The 25022-nt window shown below is 36.0% G+C and overlaps 1 long non-coding RNA gene across 1 annotated transcript; it reads right to left on the reverse strand.

Annotated features, from left to right (window-relative positions):
• Nucleotides 1–17230: 17230 nt before the first annotated feature.
• Nucleotides 17231–24487, reverse strand: LOC104855492. The gene is made up of 3 exons (XR_778418.1): nt 24435–24487; nt 17438–17544; nt 17231–17307 (listed from the first exon to the last, which is right to left on the reverse strand). It is a non-coding gene; the product is annotated as an uncharacterized LOC104855492 (long non-coding RNA).
• Between the last annotated feature and the right edge of the window lie 535 nt (nt 24488–25022).

A 25022-nucleotide genomic window follows, 5' to 3' on the forward strand; every position in this document is an offset into this window, starting at 1 on the left:
AAAAAAAAAGCTAGTTTGATTAATATTCTGATACTGATAAGTCCCTGAGGTAACATCTACTAGCAGGGTTTGGGAATGGAAAGCACCTAGGCTAGGGCTTTAAGAAAACATTGTAAAGGTTTAACTTCATAGGCTGATTATTAGAAACTTACAGTTGCCTTCTGTGAATGCATTTGGATAGGTGGCCTGTACAGTCAACAATAGGGTTACCTTTGGCCCTTCCTACTCCATGCTTGTGTTTACTGAACACTTAATATGCAGCAGACACCCTACTACTGCTGTAATATATCTATACACAGGACAAGCCTCTCTGCTACTGGCCTTCTCCACTTTTCTCCTACCTAGCTCCTTCTTGACAGGCTCCACTGGAACCCAAAGTCATCTTTTATAACGCCATCTGACCACGTACTATTACTGTCATTGGTTTGCAGTTTTCAGAGACAAACTTTCACATCTGTTTGATTTGCCAATATGTCTACATGATCAGTCACATTCAAGCATGGAAAATATAAGGCTCTTCACAGTTTGTACCCTGCTTACTTCGAGATCTATCTTCCTTGCCTTTGAGTATACAGTCTCCAGCCACGTTAGCTTCCTCCAATGAAGATCAAGGGATGCACCACAGTCCTTCCCACTTCAGACTAAAAATACTCCTTCCTTTGCTCTGAGGCCTTGGGACACAACTTTTCCTTTCCAGTTCTCTTGGTAGCTTCTATCTGTCCTCTGCTTCAGAAATTACCACTACTAGAAAATACTCAGATTGTTCCACAGAACTGATACACTGTCTTCCTGCTTCACTGCATTTACCTTATCATAGCACATACCATTCAGTAATTAAATTGCCTGTTTCCGTATTGGAGGGCATCCTGAAACAGTAACTAGCACCTATCAGACCCGCAGATATTTAACATAGTCGGTCACAGTCTGTTTTGTGCTGTTTTGGGACTAGGTCATTTATAAAGAATGGAAATTTGCAAGGGAATGGGGAAAAAACCAAGATATATCATGCAAATGTATAAATTCCCAGTGATGGATGCCATCATATTGTATACTTAAAATTTAAACCAATAAACCTAATGAATAAAAAAAAAGAATGGGAATTTGTTGGCTAATAGGTCTGGGTCTGGGAAATATAAGGTAAAGATACCAGGAGTTCTGGTGATTCCAATTCCAAGATGGTGCCTTACATCTTGAGTCTATGGAGAAAAGAAAGGCTAAATGCTCAGGTGTGTGTGTGTGTGTGTGTGTGTGTGTGTGTGTGTGTGTGGTGTGGGGGGGGAATTCAATTCATCCTTTTATAATGGCACTAGTTCCACACATGAAGGAATTAAACAGTAATTAAACTTAAACATGAGTTTTGGAGGGAGCACATTCAAAACATAGCAGGGTCATTGAATGTATGAATAAATTAAACAATACTGGAAAATTTATCAGGGATTTTGTTTTGTTTCCTCTATACCTCTAGAATCTATTATACCATTATAGCACATAGTTCATCATGAGTGTATGCTAATCATTTTTAATTGATGCCTTAATTCATGGATAAGAGTTAGACAAAGCTTATGCACCCAGGTATGCAGATATATCAGGGCAATCACATGTAATATTAAGACAAGTCAACTCTAGGCCACACTTGTTTGGATAATGATAAACTCCATTGTGTATTCACTGAGGAAATAACTTTCATGGTACCAAGTGCCAAGGGAATCGTAACTACCAAGTGTCCTCATCAAGGAGTGTGGCTGTTGAAGTAATATGTTTGTTTTTTAAAGTAATACGGTTAAAACAAATCTGTGGCTTTTCTGGCTAGAACCCTCCAGTCCTTTTTTGAGGGGGGTTCTTTTCCTTTTGTTTTTGTTCCTCCGCAAGGTGAAATGCAGCATACATACCTTGGTCTGCAATGCCAAGCCCTGTAATCTCTCCCAATGTATTTACAGCCTTGTCTGTTTCCATCTCCCAACCACCAAACCATCCCTGACAACCTTGGGAAAACACTTGCAATTCTTCAAGCTTCTTCTGCTCTTCTAGTTTTCAGTTGATCTTCTGTCTTTCTGAAACACCTCTTTTCACTTTTCCACTTGGCGAACTTGTTTGCAGTCTTCAAACCCACATTCAGGATGTTGTCTCTTTTGTGAAGCTGCACTGGCTGTCTCAAGGAATTAGCCACCCCACATTTCTTTCACACATAGTAATTTGCACAGACCTGTATATTAAAGGCTTCCAAATAGAATAATAACTATTGATGTACACCTCATGACTGGATGGTGAGCATCTCGATGTTAAGATGATTTCATATTCATCTTTAAGATACTCAACCCTTTGCAAACTCACAAGCACGCAGTGTTCATATGCAAAATTGATTTCATACCATATGGTGTTCCATTATAACAATTTATGCCTGTAAATGCCATTATAAATTAATTTATAAAATTTCATTAGATAAGTATCATTCATTGTTACAGTTCACTTTTCAAATACTGTATCTAAGCCTTCTAAGAACTTCCTCAGCAGTTTATTATTGTCATGATATGAACTAGCATTTACCTGAGTCATGGTTTAGATCTCCACAATTTTATGGTCTATACAGGTTATTTAATCTAATACATAAGCTATAGAAATCAGACTTTAGCACATGTGACAAAATTTAAAATATGATGCTGCTTATCAGGGAAGCATTTTCCAAGTGTGGAGGAGTTCAGTTAGCATCCATATTCTTTTGTAAGTTCTAAGATCTTCAGTGAATGGAGAACCATTATTCCTGGAAATAATGCATAAACAGTAGTTCATAAACAAATTCACAATTCTCATGTTTATGTAGGCATTTCTGTTATTGACATGCTTTCTTCCTTTCCTTGTTCAGAATACTACACTTATGCAAAAAATTGGAATAGATGGTCTATACCTCAATTTAATAAAGGCTATCTATGAAAAATCAACAGCCAACATCATATTAAATGGCCAAAAACTGAAAACCTTTATGTTAAAATCAGGAACAAGACAAGGATGCCCATTATCACCACTCCTCTTCAATATAGTGCTGGAAACATTAGCCACAGCAATTAGACAAGAGAAAGAAATTAAAGTAATAAAGATAGGAAAGGAAGAAGTTAAACTGTCATTATTTGCTGATGATATGACACACTCATTAAAGACCCAAAAAACTCTACCAAAAGACTTCTAGACTTAATTGACAGATTCAGTAGAGTATCTGGATACAAGGTGAACACCCAAAAATCAATAGCCTTCTTATACACAAATAACAGACTCACGGAGAGAGAAATAAGGGAAAAAATTCCTTTTACACTAGCATCCAAAAAAATGAAGTATCTAGGAATCAATCTAACAAAAGAAGCAAAAGATCTCTACACTGAAAACTACAGCACTCTGAAAAAAGAAATTGAAGAGGATATAAGAAAATGGAAAGATATCCCCTGCTCCTGGGTAGGAAGAATCAACATAGTGAAAATGGCCATACTACCAAAACTGCTATATATGTTCCATGCAATGCCAATTGAAATTATAGCACTATATTTCACAGAACTAGAAAAAAGAATCCAAAAATTCATTTGGAACTATAAGAGACCTAGAATAGCAAAAGCCATTTTAGGCAACAAGGATTGTTTTTCAATAAAAGTTTAAATGTTTCCATGTAAATATAAAAAGCAAGTTGTTTAACATTTTGATGGTATTTAATATCCATGCTATAAACCAAATTATCAAAGATGCATCACATTCCTTTATGAAGTACATTACATTGATGTCGTTTAAAAATCAAGTAGAAGCCAAGAGTAGCAGTGCATGCCTGTAATCCCAGCTGTCTAAGAGGTTGAGGCAGAAGGATCACAAAGTTCGAGCCCAGACCAGACAATTTAGTGATTTAGAATAACCCATCTCAAAAAAAAAAAAATCAAGCAGAGTGTAACAAAATGTAGTAACAATTGTAGTTGGGAGAAGTTCTTAGACTCTGAAAATGAGTATGTTTACTGGACACAGTCCTGGGTTAACCTTGACTTTTGTGGTCATGACTATTTCCAGAGGTAGAGATACTGGTGGTATTCAATATGGCTTTTTTATGACAATAATGGTCTTTAATTTTCAGAAATGTTTTGCTAGTCTCACATTCCAGAGGTAGAGATACTGGTGGTATTCAATATGGCTTTTTTATGACAATAATGGTCTTTAATTTTCAGAAATGTTTTGCACTAGTCTCACCATTCACTATGCTGTTTTTAAGTCTGCAACACCCAGTATATAACTGAAATTTGAAATCCAAATAAATCCTACAAATCCTCAATACACAGAAACCCACACTGGAATGCTCTAATCCTAAGCAATATTGAATTATACACAAGATAAACAGAGAAGAAAACATCCCTCTAACACTCTCTTAAATTGAAAGGAGACACACAAAGTGCACGTGTTGTATTTCATTTATGTCAAAAGACAACACAGATCTGTTGGCTATGTATCTCTCTATTCACTAATATGATTGACCTTTCCCAATTGTAATATCCTAATGTTGCTAGTGCCAGGCAATAGATTAAACAGTGCCTACTCACAAATTAATGGCATCCACTTTCACACTGTGTAAAAGATGCCTGTAAATTCCTTCTATTGAACCAGTGTACAACAGTCCACTGTAACAATATGGCTTTGATAAAATTATAAATAAGTGTATATTTTAAATGCATAGAGTTTATTTTTTCTTCAGTTCTTCCTTCAAAAGAATTCGAAACTAAATGTAATTAAAAGGTGTTGTTTTTCCCCCATTTATAAATTTCTTGCTAAATCACTGAAGAATGTCTATTGACAGTGAGCATGAAAGATTATCTGGACCATTCTTATTTTATTTATTTATTTTTTACCATTTTTATTTTAGAAATTCAAGACATACATGCTTTTGACAACCTTGAATGAGGAAATAGTTTGGTAGAGAGGGCAATGCTTTGTGAATAAAGTATATATTTATTACGCATAGTGTACAATAAATACAATGTGGTATAGCTTACTTGGTGAAGGAATTAGCAATATTGTAAATATTGTACCAATATTTTCTCATGTAACCAGCAGCTTGAATTTTAATTTATAGTTTGAAAAAAATTACCCACCTGCCACAAATACGTATAAGACTTAAAATTTAAGAACTTACTCATTACATTTGAGTTGTTGATTTACATCTCACAGTAGAGTGAAAAGGTATTCTACAAGATGTCATGCTATAGCACAGTTGATGTGTATACTTCATGTGTCTTATGGATAATTCCTATGATGTTTTTATTTCCTATAATGTTTTTATTTAAGACTTGCAATGTAGAAAAGACAAGAACACCCTGACATTTCTGTATGTGACTAGACATATATTTCCATGAATTCTTCCAAAGTTAAAAGATAGAAACACAGTAATTCTTAAATTTGAAATGGTAGCTCACAGATTACACTGCCCGATGCGATGCGTAACAGAGGACCTGATCAGTGGTGTATTGGGTCATTAATAATAACAACTGTGTTACCAAGTCAAGACGCCATTCTGAGTAGTCCATGTATATATGCAGACATATTTAGTCCTCAGAGTAACAATATGAGGAAGACATATTCAACCCTTTCTCATCTCTGTGTAAAAAGTATGCAAACTGAGGACAGGAAAGCAAATGTTGCAGTCATAAGATCCCAAGAGCAGTGCTCTGCAACGAGGTAGCACTGCACCGAGACTTGCATTCAGGACTTGGTTAACAGCAACCACTGAAGGCGAATGGGCATCTACATTTTTAACCAGCTCTGTGGTGGACTCTGATATACAACTTGGAATCAGGTAAACCCTAACCTCCAACTGTCTCTGTGGACAAGTAATTAATCTCTCCAAGCCTCAATTAATCTTTCCAAGCTTCAATTTCTTCATAAGTAAAATAGGAAGATGTTTACTACTAAGAGTAGTAAGTAAATTAGAAAAGCTACATGTTTTTAAAAGAGAAGGCAAGGCTATTATAATTCCGTAGAGTTAAAATCTTTCCATGATAAAGTAATTCTGTGTGTGTGTGTGTGTGTGTGTGTGTGTGTGTGTGTGGTCTTTATATCTATCACTTAGCCTACTTTGGAACTGTGCCCTCTCATTAATTCCAGAAGAAACATATATATGGTCTGTGTTTTATTATGACTTCCATTAGCACATTGACATGACTTCAGAAAAACAGTACCTCACAGCAATGTTCTGCTTAATGCTTAATGTGACACATTGTGTAATGGAGCAAGTGGCTCTTTGCCAGTGAGTGTCCTGGCCCTCTCCTTATCCCCTTATAAATGGGCAGAAGCTGCACAGTTGGCAGGCAGCTCCCTGAGCAGAAAGGGTGGAACTGAGATGCCTGTCAGCTCAGTTGTCCCTCTCGCCTATTAGAAAAGACTCCAGAACATGGGGGCGAATGTGAGGAGATGACCCTTTGGAATATGCCTGTGTACTTGGGTCCCATTTATCATCTTTTTCTACTTTAGCTAGTGACTGAGATTGGTTAAATTGTAATAAAAGAGAAACTGTTTAATTTTTATGGTACAAACTTGGCTTTTTCAACTCAATAGAGAGAAGAATATGAAAGATAAATTTTTTGTTGTATGTAAAGTTTGATAGCAAGACACAGCCTATTGCAGAGGAAGAAGTCCTTTTAGAAGTAGAAAGGTGGGATGATTAACTGTGTCTGTCAACTTTATTGGCTTGAGAGCTGCCTAGGGGATGAGTAAAGCACACTTTCGTATTTGTTTGGGTGGGACATGGGGGTGTGACCTTGGGTACTCTATATGGTCCCTGATTTTTTCTTTCTGGCCACTATGAACTAAGTAGCTTTGTAATGCCATACCCTTCAACCATGATGTTCTTGGGGCTCAGGATTTGGCACAATGGTTTCACCACCTGTCTCACCAGCACAAGGGCCCAATTGAATCCCCGGTGCCCCCACCCCCAAACAAAACAAAACAAAACACTCAAAAACCATGAAGTTCTTTCATTGGAGCCAACCACCATGGACTGAATTCTCTGAAACTATGAGCCAAATAGACCACTGCTCCTTTAAGTAGTGGGTGGTGGGCAATTTTCCCAATAAACAGGAGAGCTAATGTAAAAGGTTAAGGGCCAGTGGAACAGTGTATAAAATTAATCCATACACAGCAGAAATTAAAGATAGGTGACAGTCAGATGACTCCAACTTGGGAGTAGAAGGAGAGGGGAAAGTGGGGAGGAGGCCAGGAGGCTTCATGCTTGGGAATCATGATGAGGCATGAGTCTCACCAGCAGACAGTCCATCATAGTTTGAGTGATGGCTCCTGCTGAGGTGTTGCATTAGCTCCTTTCTCATAGCCACTGATCCTCCAGCAGGAGTGAGGTTGCCTGTGCCTCAACACTTCACCTGGCCTGTTTAATTTCCCAGGATAATCCTCTACTTCAACAGTAGAGGACACTTGTAATCCCCCTGAACAAAAAGAGTAGGATCCTGGATTTACCACTAAGGGTGCTGTGCAATGAAAGGCCCCAACATCTGAGCAGAGAGTTGGGTCAAGTATACTGCCAGCTTTTGACAACAGACTGTAACCATCATGCTCTGCAAAAAGAAAACACAATGTGCTTTGTAATGATGTATACTCTGTTTTGTATAGTAAAGTTAGAGAGCTTGTTAGTTTATGAGCCAACAGTAGAAACACTTGTTAAACTGCAGAGATCATGATTAGGAAGAGGCGGAAGAACCACAATTGGGAGGAAAAGCAAAGGCAATAAGGTAAGTAATCTATTTTTTGTTTTAATTGCAGAAATCATTTTGAGACAAATGTTTGCAAGGAAATTAGTTTCTTATTTAACTTATAGGACTGAAGTTTGAACAGTTTCCTAGACTTTGTATGGATTTTTCAACTTTAGAATACTTGCCTGTGTATTGGTGCTTGTGTTCCTTTTTATACCTCCATGAGGAAGGAAAGGAGATATTTGTAAATGTTACCTTACAAAGGCAGAAACAGGGCTTGTAGGGTAGGGAAACTGGGGGAATTAAGAAACCTTGGAAAAAGCTGTTGCTATGGATTTTGACACTGAAAATGGATTTGTCATCAACTGATATATATATATATATATATATACACATATACATATATCAACTGATATATATACATATGACAGAAATGTAGATTGTTCTGAAGCAAATATTTTCAAAATTCTTTGGGAATATTGCCAAATCTGGATTTTTTCCAAGAAACAAAATTCTCTTTTCATTAGATGGATATTGTTGGTTTTTTGACACACACAGGCCTTTGAAAAGGTATCCTTTAAGTCTAATACAACTTTATTAAGTAGATAAGGAAGTTTTTACTATCTCTATTTTGTGGGTGAAGACTGTGGCTCAGAAGACTGTGTCATCAAGAAATGACTTGCTTGATGCTATAAACTCAACTATTCATATTTCTTCCTATTTAAGAAAAAATAACATTGGACTCAGTATGAGATTCTCTCAGGAAGGGTGGAAGTTTTAGTATTTGCTTATCTATCCCTCATTTCACAACATGGTTACGGGGAGTGCTGAGACTATGATCAGAGTTGCAGTGTCTAGCATAACAAGACTTCTTGTAAGTCATCTGGGTAGGGAAGCATCAGCTGGTACATTTTAATATTATCATGTAAATAGCAACAATCAAGAGAGCCCCTCAATCAGCTGAGGCCTGAGAGAAAAAAAAAGAGTACCTGGAACTCTTCAATTTCTGACAACTGAGAGAAAAAACAGATTCAGCTGGTTTTCATTAAAGGGACTTCTTGAGTCTCCGATGCATTTTTCATCCCCACTTTACTGGCCTGTTAAAATACCTCTTTTGCAAACTCTTAAAATGAGTCCAGAAGATTTGCTATTATGGTGACTTCCCTCAATTTTATAAGAGACCTTAGGCCTAGGGTTGACAAATTTTAGGCTTCCTCCTGCCTGTATTTGTAAATGCGGTTTTGTTGGAATGCAGACATGTTATCTACAGCTGTTTTCGGAGGCAGAGTTGAGTAGCTACAGTACAGGTTTTATGGCTTACAACACAAAAAATGATTTATTATCTGGCCTTTTACAAAAATTGTTTACTGATCTTTGTCCTAGGCTATTATCAAAAATACTCTTTAATCTTGATGCCAACTCTGATTAATTAGAAGTGGCCGTATGGTGTACTGTGTTGAAAACTGAGTCTCTGGTCAATGAGATTGTTGGGATCCATGATCAAGGCTGGTTAGAGAATCAGAAGTGAGGATTGGTGACACTTGTGGCAGCCATTTGCAATTTCTCACTGTAAGTTTCATCTTCCCACACTGCCCTTATTGGAAAATTTCACAGGTGCATTGAGGACTGTCCTTAATATGAGGCAGAGCAGGGGACTTCTAAGAAGGCACCTTAATGAATAGATGACTTGAATGACTTCATTCTATGCTTTACAAGTTCTATCTTTAAAATCTGAAAGTTAGATACTCAAATTTGTCTTTATTTTGTGTCCAAGATAAGATTCAGGAAAATTCAATTACATTTAATGGTAGGCCAAATATTGTTCTAAGGACAACACTTGCATGCATTGCTTTGGTTGCATTAAATTTGAGAAGAATCACAATGCCATGATAAACTTGTCCTGCTGTATAAAATTCAAGTAGAAGTTAAAGCTGTACTTCTAAGAGTAATAGCCTGAAGGAGACTTGAACTAGTCACATACTAATACGTAACACCCAATATCAATGTGTAAATTTAATAGGAAGTATATGTTAGTGGATATTTGCTTGTTCGTTTCTCTCAGGAAAGCAATTTTGGGGCGAGTTTTCTTGGGGAAACCAGAATATTCGTAGAGCTAATGTTCGCATAAGAGAATTTTAGAATTGTAGCTGGGGTCTCATAAATAGATATGGAATGAATTTGTCTGGCTAGTGTTTTAGTCAACTTTTTTTTATTTTTGGACTGGGGATTGAAACTGAAATCTTAGAAGTGATCTATATTCCTAGCCCCAGACCACTTTTTATTTTTTTTATTTTGAGACAGGGTCCAACTAAGTCAAAATTTTCAGAGATACAGTAATTCATGTGAAGGGAATTTATGTTTTTCTCATGGAATTTAAGGGCAAAATTATGTTGGTCTTCAAGAGGAACTGGATCTAACTGAAGTCTCTCTCTCTCTCTCTCTCTCTCTCTCTCTCTCTCTCTCCCTCTCCCTTTTTCTTTATTTTGTTTTTTATGTACAGAAAATTAAATAGTCCATCTAGGAAAAGCACTACTTCTAGATTTTATCTCAGCCTTGGTGTGAAATAGATGCCAGGAGAGAATCTCAGCTCTCAACAATGACAAAAGATGAGAAGGACCAGCAATTTATCTAAAATGGTTTCAAGACCAGGTAGGCCTGTATTGTCCTCTGATAGGGAAAATGTCCACAAAACCTGGAAAGGGACTAAAACGAAATAATTCTCTGAAGCTCACATTTTAAAGGGCATCCAGTTTCTTGAGACTGGCAAGGGTTAAAGATGGCTATGGCAAGAACTTATCAAGTTCTCTTGGCTCCATATTGATAAGAAGGAAACAATTTCATACATTATATATCCCTAAGAATGAAGCTGCTTAGATTTAATTTTGCTAGATCAAGGCTTCTTCAGAAGGTATACTAGTTATTTTCCCTCCACTTCACATAAGTTTGAGGTTTAAGAGCAGTAACTATAATAGCTATTATATAAGCCAGCAATTCAAATACCCCATGATAGAGAATATAAAAGAAAAAAAATAGAGATAGACTCTTCAGTGACTTATTCACTCCAACATCTCTATTATTTTCTTTGAAGCTTCTTTTGTACAGTGTCTGCCATCTACTAATTCACTCAACAATTAACTTCACAATTATCTTAAGCTGTTTTCCCACCTCTATGCTCAACATTAAAATATTAAAATCTGATCAGTATGAACATAAATAATATTTTAAAACTTGAGGCCTCAGGGAAGATAAATTGAAAGTGGACGTATAATTTGTTTTCAGCAGGTTTTGTTAATTAAAAATTTTCATGCATATATATATATATATATATATATGTACACATTTCCACATTTCCTGACACAAACAGATCGTAGTTAAAATATTCAAAATGGAAAAAAATCAGATGCTTCAATCTCAAGAATGCTTTACATGAACCCAAGATATTCCTTTTGTGGGGATGTATTATTTAAAGTTCAGGGCTGGGGATTTAGCTCAGTGGTTCCACCGCATGCCTCACATGCCCAAGGATCTGAGAATATAAAAGATCGATCTCTGGTATCTTTTGGTATCGATCTCTGATACCAAAAATAAATAAATAAATAAATAAAATTAAATAAATAAATAAAGTCCAGGAAGTTTGTTCAAATCCCTCTGCAGACATCACTGGATTCTCCATAAATGTCTATAAGGACTTGATAAATCTTCATTTGAGATTTCTTTATCTTTCTGAAGGAGAAAGATAAAACATCAATATTTTGTTTGAAAAAATGTAGACAATGATTCATACATAATACTCATATACATGAATATTGGTTCTTTGTATTGATTTTTAGTCTCAGGTTCATTAATTTCTGCTCTGATCTTTATGATTTCCTTCCTTGCACTAACTTTGGATTTGGTTTATTCTTGTTTTTCTAGGACTTTTAGGTGCATCATTAGATTATTTATTGAGCTTTCTGGTTTTCTGATGGGAGAGGGCATCCACAGCTATAAACTTTTCTCTTAGGATACTTTACCAAGTTCAGTAGATTCTGGTATGTTGCACTGGCATTATATTTTGATTCTAGGAACTAATTTCTTCCTTGATTTCTTTTATGACTCATTAATTCTTTAAGAGCGTATTGCTTAATTTCCATGTGTTTGCATGGTATTTTTGTGATTGATTTCTAGGTTCATTGTACTGTGATCTGATAATATGCATGAGATAATTTCAATTCTTTTGCATTTGCTTAAGAATATTGGTTCATTCTGGAGAAAATTTCATGTGCTGCTGAGAAGAATGTGTATTCTGTTACTGTTGGGTATAATACTCTATATATGTATTAGGTCCCTTTATTTGAAGGTTTGGTTCAATTCTAATATTTATTTGGTGATTTTTTTCTCTAGGTGATCTCTTTGTTACAGTGGGATATTGAGGTCCCCTATTATAGTTATGTTGATATTTACACTTGATCTTAGCCAAATAACTGTGTTGATATTTTTCTAATCTTTTTGTCTCATAATGTTTTTTATGAGGTTAGGTACCTGGTGTTTGGTGCATATATGTTTGTAACTGTCATCTATTCTTGCTGAATTACTTCCTTAACCAATACATAGTGCCCTTTTAGCCTGTTCTGATTAGTTTTGGCTTGAAGTCAACTTTATCTAAAAATAGGATAGCTATTACTATCTATTTTCTGGTTTACATTGCATGGAATACTGTTTTCCATTTTAGTCTATGACTTTTTGGGGGTATATGCATCTCTTGTATAAAACATACCATTAAACTCAATGAGAGAAAGAAATCTAAAACATACCATTAGAATTTGTTTCTTGTTCCATCCTGCCATGTGTATATTTTGATTGGGGAATTTAGAACATTCAGAATCAGTTATTATTGCAAGTTATTGCAAGGTATTTCTCCCATTACATTATTTTCCTCTTGCAGTTTCCTTTTTCTACTGAACTGCTCACTTTGCCTATTATATTCATTTTATTAGACTTTTTGGCATTGTTATCTTCATAGTCTATTTCTAGGGTATTCTTGAGAAGTTTTTGGAATGCTGGGTTTGTTATAAATTTCTTAAGGTACTCTTTGTCATGTAAAGACTATTTCTTCAACTTTGAAAGATAGTTTTGCAGGATATAAAAGTCTGGGTTGGAAGTTGTTTTATTTTAGGTCTTGAAACATTTCACTTCAATGTGTTCTGGGCTTTAATGTTTGTGTTGAGAAATCTGCTGTAATTCTAATAGGTTTATCTTTGTATGTGATTTGTTGCTTTTTTCTGACAGCTTTTAAGTTTCATTCCTTGTGTTGGACTTCTGGGCTTTTGCCTATGCTTTCTCATGGAGACTTTCTCTTCTGATTCTGGCTATTTGGGGTTGTGAGTGCGTCACTTATCTGTATGTTAGATTCCTTCCCCATATTTGGAAAGTTCTCTACTATTATTTCTGTATACTTGTTTTTTATGTCATTTATGCTGACTTCTGAGTTTTTGCTAATTAAAATTAATCTTGGATTATTCTTTCTTGCTTCATCTAGCAGCTTTTTAATCCTTTTTTAAATGTACTGTTTAAATGATCTCTGCTAAACTGGTCATTCCTATTTTGTGTCATTTTTTTCAACTCAGCTAGTTTCTTGATATTGTTTTGTTTTTAAAGTATACTATCTCTTTAATTATTTTTTGTTTGAGCTTGTTGAACATGTTATCAATCTGATTTTTAACCTCCACTGTCATCCTTTTAATTAATTGGCTCCTCCCTCTTGGTGCCCTATGGATCAGCTTTAGAAGAGTTGGAAGTTTTTGGAGTCATTTTCTTATTTTCCCACAATTCTATCTTTTTCTTGTTTCATTTTGTGCTAAGGTTTGCAGGTTGAAAATAGATTTTGTTACTAGTATGGAAATCTCTTTAGATAATATCTGTTTTTCAGTAGTGCATTCTGGTTGTAGCAAGCTATAGGCTTCTGTCTTTGTCCCAAGATACAACCAGCTTTGTTCATTTGAGAGGAGAATCTGCAGTATATTTGACCCAGCATCCAGTTCTCCTGGAATTGCCCCCCACAATATTGTTAATAACACAGATGAAAGCCTGATGTTGGCATAAAGATAAAACCAATTAGTGTCAACAGCAATGACACCTTGGCAAAAGCAGTGAAATCAGTAAGAATAATAGGATCACAGATAACGTGGATATTGTCATATCCTAAGAACCAGTAGCTTACCATACTTAACCACAGAAAACTGATCTATAATTATAGTATAAACATCATGAGATACAAAATATTGGCATGGAATAAAAATTGCTAAATGTAGCAACCAAACCTCCACTAACAATAGAACAATATTCAACAGTTAGCATAGTTTTTAGTAACTATCTAAAGATTTATTAAGCTTAGTGGTTATGCTAGTAACTAGTAATACTGAAAGGATAGAAAACCAGAAATGAAAAAAATTAGAATTTGAAAAACTAATTAATGGAAGATAAGAAGGAGGAGAGAAAGTGATCCTAGCAAGGGCATTATCCTAACAAGGACTAAAAGGATATTAAAAGTGTTACATAAAAGTAGCAGAAAATTTAAAAGAAAAAAAGAAACGAAAAGCAGAAAGAAAAAAATAAAAAAGAGAAATGGAAAGAAAAAAGGAAAAGACAAAATCAGACCCCTCTTCCCAAAAAAGACAAATAAAAGAGAAAAGAAATTGAGTCCAATAAAAAAAAGAAAAGCCTCTGTGTTTTCGAATGAGTGGTCTCTTTCCAGAATCTGCAGTCTTGGCATTCAGAAAATCACAATTTTCTCTGAATAGCTTTAAGGCCTGTAGATTTTTGAGGTATAACCCACCCCATAGAAGCCCCTATGTCTATATACTACAGATAGTGACAGTCATCCAAGGTAAGGCATGTAAGCGGTCACACTGATAGATGGGGAAAGCAACCAGATCACTGAACTCTTCTGGATATAAACAATTTTCTGGGCATTCAAGCACTGCTGGACTTAATCTCAGCACTTTTAGATCCAACAATCTCTGAAGGCCACTCTTATAAGACTTTATTTCTCACTACAAAGGGCAGGACCTATGTCCTTTCTGGCCTGAGCTTAGATTTCTCATGGAGTCCATGTTTAGCCTGAACCATCTCTGTGACTGTCTGCTGGGGCTATCTCTGATCCAGTCACTGTGGGAAGGTAACAGTGGAAACCCTGACAGGACTTTTACTGTAGTTTTCTGTGGCTCAGTCTTAACTCCATCTTAAAATGACACTGGGTTAAAAATTATCTGACAATATTGTATATTTTGTACTGGGTTTCTTCTCCAACTCCATCCTGCCAGGAAGGAATCACTTTTGGAGTATAACCCCCACATTGTTTTCAGTTTGCAATAGCTGTGGCTTTTCCTGGAGGTAGTGCTGCTGGTCTGGTCCATTATTTCTTCCTAGAGCTGCTGACTCTCTGAGGCTTTCCTTGTCTCCTTGAGCATTGATCCTATCCATTATTAGGTCTGTCAGTTGGGTGGCACCTCTCCTTCCCCGTAGCAAGGGGAAACAAAACATAGACTGGACTTGGAATTGCTGGGTGGCTGAGTCCAGCTGTGAATGCCACACAGGGGTGGGCCCTGTTGGTGGTGCGTAGGGTGTGTCCTGTCTCTTTGTGCAGGGGCTGGTTCCATCTGCAGAGTGTAAGGGCAGATCCAAACAATTTATCTTAAAGCAACCATTTTTCATAATTAATTTGTAGATTTATGGTAATTATGTCTTGAAATATAATTTTATTTTATTTATTTTTGGTACAGGGGATCGAACTCGGGGCCCTTGCGCTTGTGAAGCAGGTAGTGGAACCACTGAGCAAAATCCCTGGTCCTTGAAATATAATTTTAAAATCTAGTTTCAGAATGTCTACTACGGGAATAACTTGCTCTAATCACTAATAAAGTATATTATAGAATTACAGTTTTACAATAGTGTAGCATTTGTGTAATACATAGATCATCAAGGGACAGCAGAGTTAGTCCTGAAAAATTTCACCTTATGTAATTTACTATATCTATAGTAAATATTATAAAAAAGGAAGAACAAAATGTTCAAAAAAGGATATTGAAAACAATTTGATTTCAACTTGATACTACATAGATTTAAGTAATTTAAAAAATCTTTAAATAACCAGAATATTTTGTACCTAAGTATCGAACTACTATTGACATTGGAAACTCCACATTAGGTCCAAAACAGTAGAAAATGTTAATTGTGCTTAAGGTTTGTACATGTCTGAAGCCCAACAAAAGAATAAAATAGCAACAAATAATAGAAGAAATGTTCAAAGAAAATAAGCAGACATTTCAAAAGATAAAACATTCACAGAAAAATGCTTATCTTTATTAATGTTTCAAGATAATAGTACATTTCACCCATCAATTAATAAATGAACACCTTAAAAATGTTTAAGCTAAACACAGTGGCAGAGCTAGCTAAAAAATTTTTAACGTCCTTTTGTGAGAATAAAAATTAATAGGATCTGTCTGCAAAATAGCTTGGTTATGTGAATTAAGATTTTTTTGAAGTGGTCCTATATTTTTCCCTAATAATTGTAGTTCAAAGTAACCTAATGGAATAAATTAAAGATATTAACAAAAATTTCAGGACATGGATGCTAGTCGTAGCATTATTTATAACCAGAAAAAATTGAAAATGACTAAACTGTGCAATAATAGAGGGCTGATTAAATATTATATTCAGATGATGATTTGTTCTACCTAAATATGTTTTGGAAGAATACTTAATTACATGAATAATGTTCACAAAATTTAAATAAAGAGGACAAAATCATTAAATGAAACTGAATTCCAAGTTGACCAAATTTTTGAAAGGTATGTGTAGGAGGGTGCATGCAAAGAAAAAGTTTTTAAAAAATGAAATAATATTATTTTAGATAGGAACATAATAAATTTTTCTTTATTATATTCTATACTTTCTACTATTTCAAATCTTTATCATGTATTCTTGGATGCTCAAGAAAATCATCTAATAACAAGAAACATTAAAAATAAGAATGGATACCAATTAAAATTTTATAGCATTAATCATTTCATCTGTAGAAAATGAAATTTTAAAGAAAATATAGTAGTCATACACTTTTATTGATCATTTTCATTGCTGTAACACTCCAGCTATGCAAATTTACAATTATTCATACTAGTAAAAACTGAGTACATTTACAAAACTTTCTAGTTGAAGAAAATTTCTCACATTTTTGACATAATGAAGTTATACTACATTTAAAAATATTAAAAATAAATTCACATTTAAAAGTAATTATTCACTTACTATGAATTTCACAGTTTTATAGGACGATATCAGTGAACAATGTTCCTCAGTTTTGATACCACGAGTGCAAAAGCATTATCCTCCCGCCTTTTCTGTGTAGGCAAATGATTGGAATCTTGCATCTGGAATGATGATATTCCCCAGTGATTTTTCAGTGATGCTTCTGAAAGACACCCAGAAAGGTCTTCTGTTCTAGTGAGTGGATCTCCCACTGCAGTCTGCATCTTCTTCTGTTTCTAGCAATGAACCCTATTCTCAGGGTTGAGTCTTTTCCTTCGGCAGTAAGCTCATGTTTCTAATTCTCCTGTAAGGGGTGTGGGGAGTAAGAACATGCCATGATGCCTAGCATGAAATTCCTTTGACTATAACTGAAAATAAAAATCTGAAATTGATTTCTTCTGGTCTTAGCTCTTAAGTTATTATTTTTTTTTAACCTCAAATCGCTGGTCTGAACTTCTTCCGAGTTGCTTGATCACTGAGGGAATGCATCTAAGGCATCTGAGGCTGAGCAATTTGCTAGTAGCTGATATCTGACAGATTCCTAGGGAAAGACAGGATACATTTACTTGTTTGAAAAGTACCTCTAGGGCTGGGGATTTAGCTCAGTGGTTCTGCCTCCGGCCTTGCAAGTGCAAGGTCCTGAGTTCAATCTCTGGTAGAAAAAAATAAAAAAAAAAAAAAAAAAAAAAAAAGTACCTCTGATGTTTAAAGCAACTTAATCCTTCACAGAAAGAATATTCTCTGCCTTGGAACACTCCTGTCATAAAAATAAAGAAAATATAGATTTTCTATGTTGATTTTGGAATGAATGAATAATTAGAGATTTACAGGAGTGGTAGCCATTCAGATTTAACATTAGCAAAGACTTTTTCTAACTTTTCATTATGAAATAGTTTCAAAAATAAGTATGACTTACACAGGGCTTAATAATTTGCAAAATTCTTCCACCTTTTCTAGCCATTTATTCTCTCAATGAACTAGTGAAGTTGGCTAAGTTTATCATTATCATCATTCTCATTTTAAGGAAGAGGAGAGAAACTCAGAGATATGTACTTTGCTTAGTGTCATCAAGTGTCAGAGAATTACAGGTACAGGAGAAAGGACTCAGATCTACTGCTGTATAATATTATTTACCTACAAGACTCCCAAACATCTGAGTAGAGTTGCACAAAATGGCAAATATTTAAGATGGCTACTTCATTGCTTATTTTGTAACTCAGTAGTACTTCTTATAAAAGAAGAAATTCCCTGATACCATATTCCTTGATCACAAATCACAAATCAGTAATTTTAAGAAAATGAAGTTTAGTACAGACAAACATGTACACTGCTATTCGTTTTCACTTTGTAGTTCATTGCTTAAAGCATGCCATCCCTTTGCATTTGGAAAGCCTGATAGAATATTTATGAACAGCGACAGGGAATCATGAGAAGAACCCAGTCCCTGGATAACTGTAGGATTAAATTCTACAGAATTGTATCTGGTGGTAGATGCTGACCTTTAATTCACAATTGCTAAGTAGCATCCTAAACAGAAGTATAATTACATAAAAGTATTTCAAGGTGATATGAGAAACTAAGTCTGATAGGAAGTATATTACGTCTGTTAGTCAGCTTTCTGTCACTTTGACAAAACACCTGGAAAATCAATGCAAAAAGAGGAAAGATTGATTTTGGCTGATGGTTTCAGAAGTTTTAATCAATGATTGGCTGGCTCTGTTGCTTTGGGTCTGATGCAAGGAAGAATATCCTGACAGCAGGACAGTTTCCACTCCCTCCCGATGGTCCATTCCACTATGAATCCAACTAGTGAATCACTCCAATGCTGACGTTGAGTCTTCATGGACCAATCACCTTTGAAAACTGCTTCGTTGGGGACCAGGTCATCCACACACAGATCTTTGGGGGATACTTTATATAAACTGAGTAGTGGATGTAAAAGAGATCGACTTATTGTCCATTTTGAATTATTGTCAAGGTTGAATTGACTTGGAAGACAGATGAAGAAAGAAACAAAATTAAATGAGGGCTTCACTGTTAGAGAAGAAAAAGGGAATTGGGGAAGAGAGGGAAATAGTAAGAGGGGAAATGATCAAAGTATGTTATATGCAGGCATGACTATGCCAAGACAAACCTCACTCTTCTCTATAACTAATAAGCGCTAACAATAAGAAAGAAATTTCCTTATGTTCTTATGAGAGGAAAGATCAAAATTAGCATATTAAAATGTTTTTTTTTCATGTTTTTCTAGTCATAATTATATCCCACTTTCAGAAAATCAGGGCAAAACAGGGAGAATGTTACTCTGAAGAATCAAGGGCAAGTTTGAGAAAATAATTATACAGGATTTGGACTATTTCATAAAATCTTTTTCATTAGAAAGCAAGAAAGCATCATGCCTAGGAGACTGAGCACAAAAGCCATAAAGAAATTATGAGCTAAACATAAATGACAATAGAACAAGACATAAAGGAATATAGGCACTATTACAAGGCCTTGGAGGAGCAAAAATGCAATAAGAACTTCTAAAATATTCTTCTCATAATGGAGGCTCAGATTGCTTGGATCAATCCCCTTACAGAGAACAATTAGAAAAGTTAGACATTTGGTGATCTATTAATATAGAATAGATTTGTAGGAAACAAGGTCTGGGAGAGAAGCAGACCTGATTTTGGCACTGCTTTTCTCTTCAAGAAGTTGCTGTTTCTGAAAGTATCAGACTGAGGCTGAGAAAATGATCAGTGTGTGGCAACCTAGCAGGACTGGTGATGTGAATAGTGGAGTTCAGAGTACCCTGGAGGGGAGAGATCTTGGTTCACATGCTTGGCTTCTAGTGAGGGCAGGAATAGGAACCTAGGAATAAAGATAACTCAAAAGAGAACAGCTCTCTATAACAAGCAAAAACAAAATCTCTACTTTTTTTTTCTATAAAAGGCCAGATGATAAATGTTTAAGACTTTGCAGGCCATGCAACCTGTTACAACTACTCCACTCTGCTATTAGAGCCAGAAAGCAGAAACGAACAATAAACAAATGAGCATGCATGTGTGTTCTAATAATATCATCTCTGAAAAAACAGGCCTAGAAACCTGTTCCATTAGACCATGGAATTATTAGTTAGATATTGTCCATTATGCCAGGGCCAGAAAAAAAGGCTAGAGTAAGAGGCACCTGTTTCTTAAATAGTGTTAGAAGGTAAGGTTAAAAAGAGATTCAGGGATTTTGGTACAGTTTGAGATTATTACTTGTGTGGCAGGCAGAATAATAACCTACCACAAAAATGTCCCAATTTTTATTCTCTGTGGGAACCTATGCATAAAAAGAGACATTTAGGTTGCTAATAGCTATCCTGAAGATGAGAAAATCTTGAATTATGTGGAATCACTTGAGTCTTGGAAATCACATACAGAAAAGTCAGTGAGAGTCAGGGAAGCAAATATGACTATGCAAGCAGAGATCAGCACTACCTGAGATGAGGCAAACTTGAACTGTTAGTACTAATTGAAATGTGAAATAGGAAGAAAAGGGCTAAAGGCGAAGGGGAAGTGGGAAGGGTAGGGGAAGGGAAATAAGGGAAAAGAAAAATATGAGAAAACGAAAAAAAGGAAATAAAGTATTTGTAAATAGGGAAGGGAGGAGGGCGTAAAGGAAGGGCAGGGTTAAGGGGAAAAAATGAGAACCAAGAGCTGTCATGTAAAGGTGCAAGAGCCCAATGATGAATGTGACTGTACTGTATACCTAAAATGTACCAATAAACTCAGTGAGAAAGAAGAAAAAAGATGGATTGAGCTATGAGATGAGAAATGCAAAGCAGCCTCTAGAAGTTGGAAAATACAAAAGAATGGATTATGTCCCAGAGCCTCCAGAAGGGTATGCAGTCTTGACTTTTATTCAGTGAGACTCATTTTGAGCTTTGGATTTCCACATTTGCAGGACAGAATAAATTTGTGTTTTAAGCCACTACTTTGTGGCACTTTGTTATAACAGCAATAGAGCATCGATACACTTCTTATACCTGGGCAGACAAAGCAAGTGGCATGAAAGGAGCCCTATGTTCTGGGAGAAAGAGGTTGTACAGCTGGAGAATTAGGCTAGGACCAACACCACTCACTTCCCTTGTGGCTGAATTATGCAAAGAAGGTATCAGTTTTCTAAATTCTCTATTCTCAGAATTAGGATTAGGAACAATTAACTTGCTCTTCATAATGCTTCATGATTTATGTCTCCTTAAAATGTGCAACTCCATAATCAAGTCAAATATTTATTTACACCCGCTTTAGTAATTTTTATCCTGTTCCTGTGATGCTCTTGTTGCTTATAAAATGCACACATTACTATTGCTTTTTATGTAAAAAGAAATCTACCTACATGACCTGAAACTAAGCCTCGTCATTACATATATATTTATTTAGGAGCAATAGTGTCGAGATTTTACTTTTGCAGGCACAAAATGGTGCTGTGAAGGACAAAAGAGAGAAATATGAAGCCTGCCTTATAAAAGTCCTTTGAAAATTTCAAAAAATTAGATTGTTTAAAATGAGACCATCCTATCTAGCTTTCGACTAAGGTATGCAGATAACAGAGTATGGTCCAAAGTGAGCAAGTTTAAGGAAGCGGGTAAGTAACTTTACTTACTGATTCTAAATGAGGGTATGCTGATTGGAGACTGGAGAGGATTTTGCACAAATTTCTTTGTGTAGATATCTGATTCCTAACCCATGCAGGAGGGTGAGGAGCATGGTAAGCATGTACTTCTGTAATTTGCGATCTAGTGAGGTGGGTGGATTCTTTCCTAAATGTGGGATGATCCAAAACCCATACCAGAGAGATGTTATCTGAAGCTGCTAGTAGAAGCAGAGCAAAAGCTAAATGTGTAAGGCATTTCATCTCAACAGCGGGTCAAAGATAAGAAAATCTTGGGGAACTAGCATGGCATTAAAGTCCAACATAAGAATGTTGTCCCAGTGTTGTTTAAGGAGATATCCTCCCCCAAAGTGCATGTACCTGTCAAGATACAGGAAGCATCTCAGCAAATGGCAGCTAAGGGGGACCTGCTGAGTGCAGAAACTTTTAGAGATTTGATAATGTTAGGGATTAATTGTGATGCCGCCATTATGGGCCACACTTCTGGGTCCTTCTTCTCCTATACCCCTGCCTTAAGTTTCCTTTTCCTTAAGACCACATCAGCATATAGAATCGAAACCTAGAGCTGCTGCAAAGCTAGGACTTTAAAAGGCAACATGGCTTGTGATAGGTTAAAGGCAGCCTACCCCACCCAAATAAGGACGTCTCTGGTCATCAGCTCTACAAATAGGCCAGCACTCCCCAACCCCGTTCCCCTGAATAAAGTCTCCAGTCGGACCTCTTGGTGTTCATGGCCTAGTTGTTGAGCGTCGCTGTTCCCTTTCAGAAACTGAAGGATACTTTCATTAGTCAGCTGAAGAAAGTACCTGCCAGGTCAAGCTGTTGTGATCAGGAAGATCCAGTGTATCCTACAAGCATTCTAAGAGCCGAGGTTGTTTTAAAACATCTTCATTGTGTACACTCTCAAGTGAGAACATTACTACTCACTTACCCCCATCTCCACCTGCTCCTTTTCTTTTCCCTACTCTGAACTTGGGGCATCAGAAAAAGGAATAGCAGCTGCCCCTTGAATCTGATGGGAGCTTCCAAAAGAGCCCTCACAGAAGCAAGTATGGTTTATTGACTGAGTAGTCTAACGGGTAGAGGCTAAGGCTCTATAGGTTGAAGCCGGAGAGGAAACGGATGAGCGGGGAGGGAGTGAAAGAGAGGAGAGAGAGAAAGAATATGAATGTGAAAGGTGAGCTCAGACTGGCATCATGTGTTTGAGGGTCATGGAACTTGACTGAATGTATGGCCCTGTAAGATTCCCCAGGGAACTGCTCATTCTCCTCTCAAAAGGAAGAATACAGGCTATACTCTTAAGTGAAATAAATAGGACACACATGTGCAAATACTGAATAGTTTCTCTAGGGTGAGAAACTGAAAGTGTGAATAAAGACTAAAAGGTATAATAGACAATGTAAAATAGGAAGAAAAGGGACAAAGGGGAAGGGAAAACAGGAGGGGTAGGGGAAAGGAAAGAAGGGAATATAATTAATATGAGAAAATGAAAAGTAATGGAAACTAATTCTTTGCAGATAGGGAGGGAGGGGTTGAAGGGAGGACAGGGGGATGGGAAAAAATAAGAACCAAGAGTGATTATGTGAAGGTACAAATTTCCAACAAAGAATGCCATTATATTGCATACTTTAAATGTACCAATAAAATTAATTAAAAAAAGAGTGAATCTGTGGGAAAGATCACCAGTTAAGTAGTGGGAAGTAGTGTAAGGGCTTATTTTAAATACTAAGAACAGCTTCTCATCAAGCCTTCCTTTTGGTCAAAGGCTTTCATTTATGAGGCTTCTGCTGGACATCAGGGTTTCAATCTGTGGTCATACAAGAAGTCATTGGTAAAAGGCCACCTGGTAATTAAATCCACAGGCTTGATGTTACCAGTCTGTAGAAATGAAGAATGGAACCATTTAGCTAGAGATGAAAAAGGAAATACAAGTCCCATGGAATGAATTTAGGTTATTTATTAGTCCTCTAAACACATCCTTGTTTGCTCTTTGTGAATAGTAACTTTGCCAGTGGTGTTTTGTAGAATGCAAGTAAATGATAAGAACTTCAGCAGCAATAACTACAATTTACTGGTCTACACTTTCAGGACCCGATAAGGCCATTTTTACACAATATTATCAATCTTCTCTGGAACAAAGAAGGGAGCATATACTGACCAAGGACGTGAATTAGGTCACAGTGGAGAATTCCTGTTTCCCATGCATAGCATCAGTAAATGGTTTGTTCCAGCATTAATTATTTAAATAGTTATTATCTATGTTTGTCGTTCTTGCTTGAAATGAAAAGTGCTGATCTAAGCTTGTGTTCATACAGATAATGTGTACAAAACCTTTTTTATAGCAGAGAAGAAGAGGATGAATCTTAGGATAAGCCAGGCAGAATGCCAGTCATTTAAACATGAATTATCTCATTTAATTATGAGCAAATTTGTAAAATAGATATTGTAGCTTTATTTTATAAATGAAAAGAGCAAGGTCACTAAGTTAATAAGTGGCAGGACTCTAGTTGTAACCCCAAAGTCTTATTCTGGAACCTAGAGTGTAAAATACAGGCCCTATATTCTTCCTATGATACCTTTCATAAAGTGGCTATCTCCTGTCTCATTTCATTTCTCCATATGCTCACAAAAGGTAAGAATTAAATGTTACAAGGCCTATATTATAGACTGAATATCTGTAGAACTCAGCACAAGAACCAGTTTAGCTAATCCACCGAGCCATTCGATGCTAGCACAAAAAGGAGTAGGTGTAGTGATGTATGTATACAATTTTTCATCTATAATTACCTTTCTGTGGTACATGGAATAAATATCTTCTCCCAATGTCTTGCTTCTTAATTCCTAGAACCTGTAACTATTATGTCACTGGACAGAATTTTGAACATTAATTTACATGACAAAGACAGCATTGTTAGGAATGCTGAGAGGTGAAGTTCATCCTGTATCACCTGGGCACATTCTCTTGTGTTCTTATAAAAGAGAGGCAAAGGGTGATTTGAAACAGACTGTTAAAAAAAAAAAAAGACATACACGAACACCTAATGGCAATTCAGAATGAGACAATAGAGAGAATAGAGGTCAATTAGTAAAAAAGAGCATTTAAAGACCTATTTATTTATTTTTTGAGACAAGATCTTGCTACACAGTTCAGTCTTGCCTCTAACCTGTGGTGATCCTCCTCCTGCTCCAGTGTCTCCCAAGTGCTGGGATGGCAGGTGTGTACCACCACAGCTGTCTAGAAAAAGAGCATTTTATATAGCTAAACAAAGATCATAAACTTTTAAATAAAAAGACCTCCCCTGAAACATAAGTAGGATAAAAAAAATCATACTAAGTTTTAGAACCATGATAATTAAATGAAAATCTTAGAAACTT

This window comes from Fukomys damarensis, unplaced genomic scaffold, assembly GCF_012274545.1.
Source record: "Fukomys damarensis isolate Sample0158 unplaced genomic scaffold, DMR_v1.0_HiC HiC_scaffold_36, whole genome shotgun sequence".
NCBI classification, from domain to species: domain Eukaryota; kingdom Metazoa; phylum Chordata; class Mammalia; order Rodentia; family Bathyergidae; genus Fukomys; species Fukomys damarensis.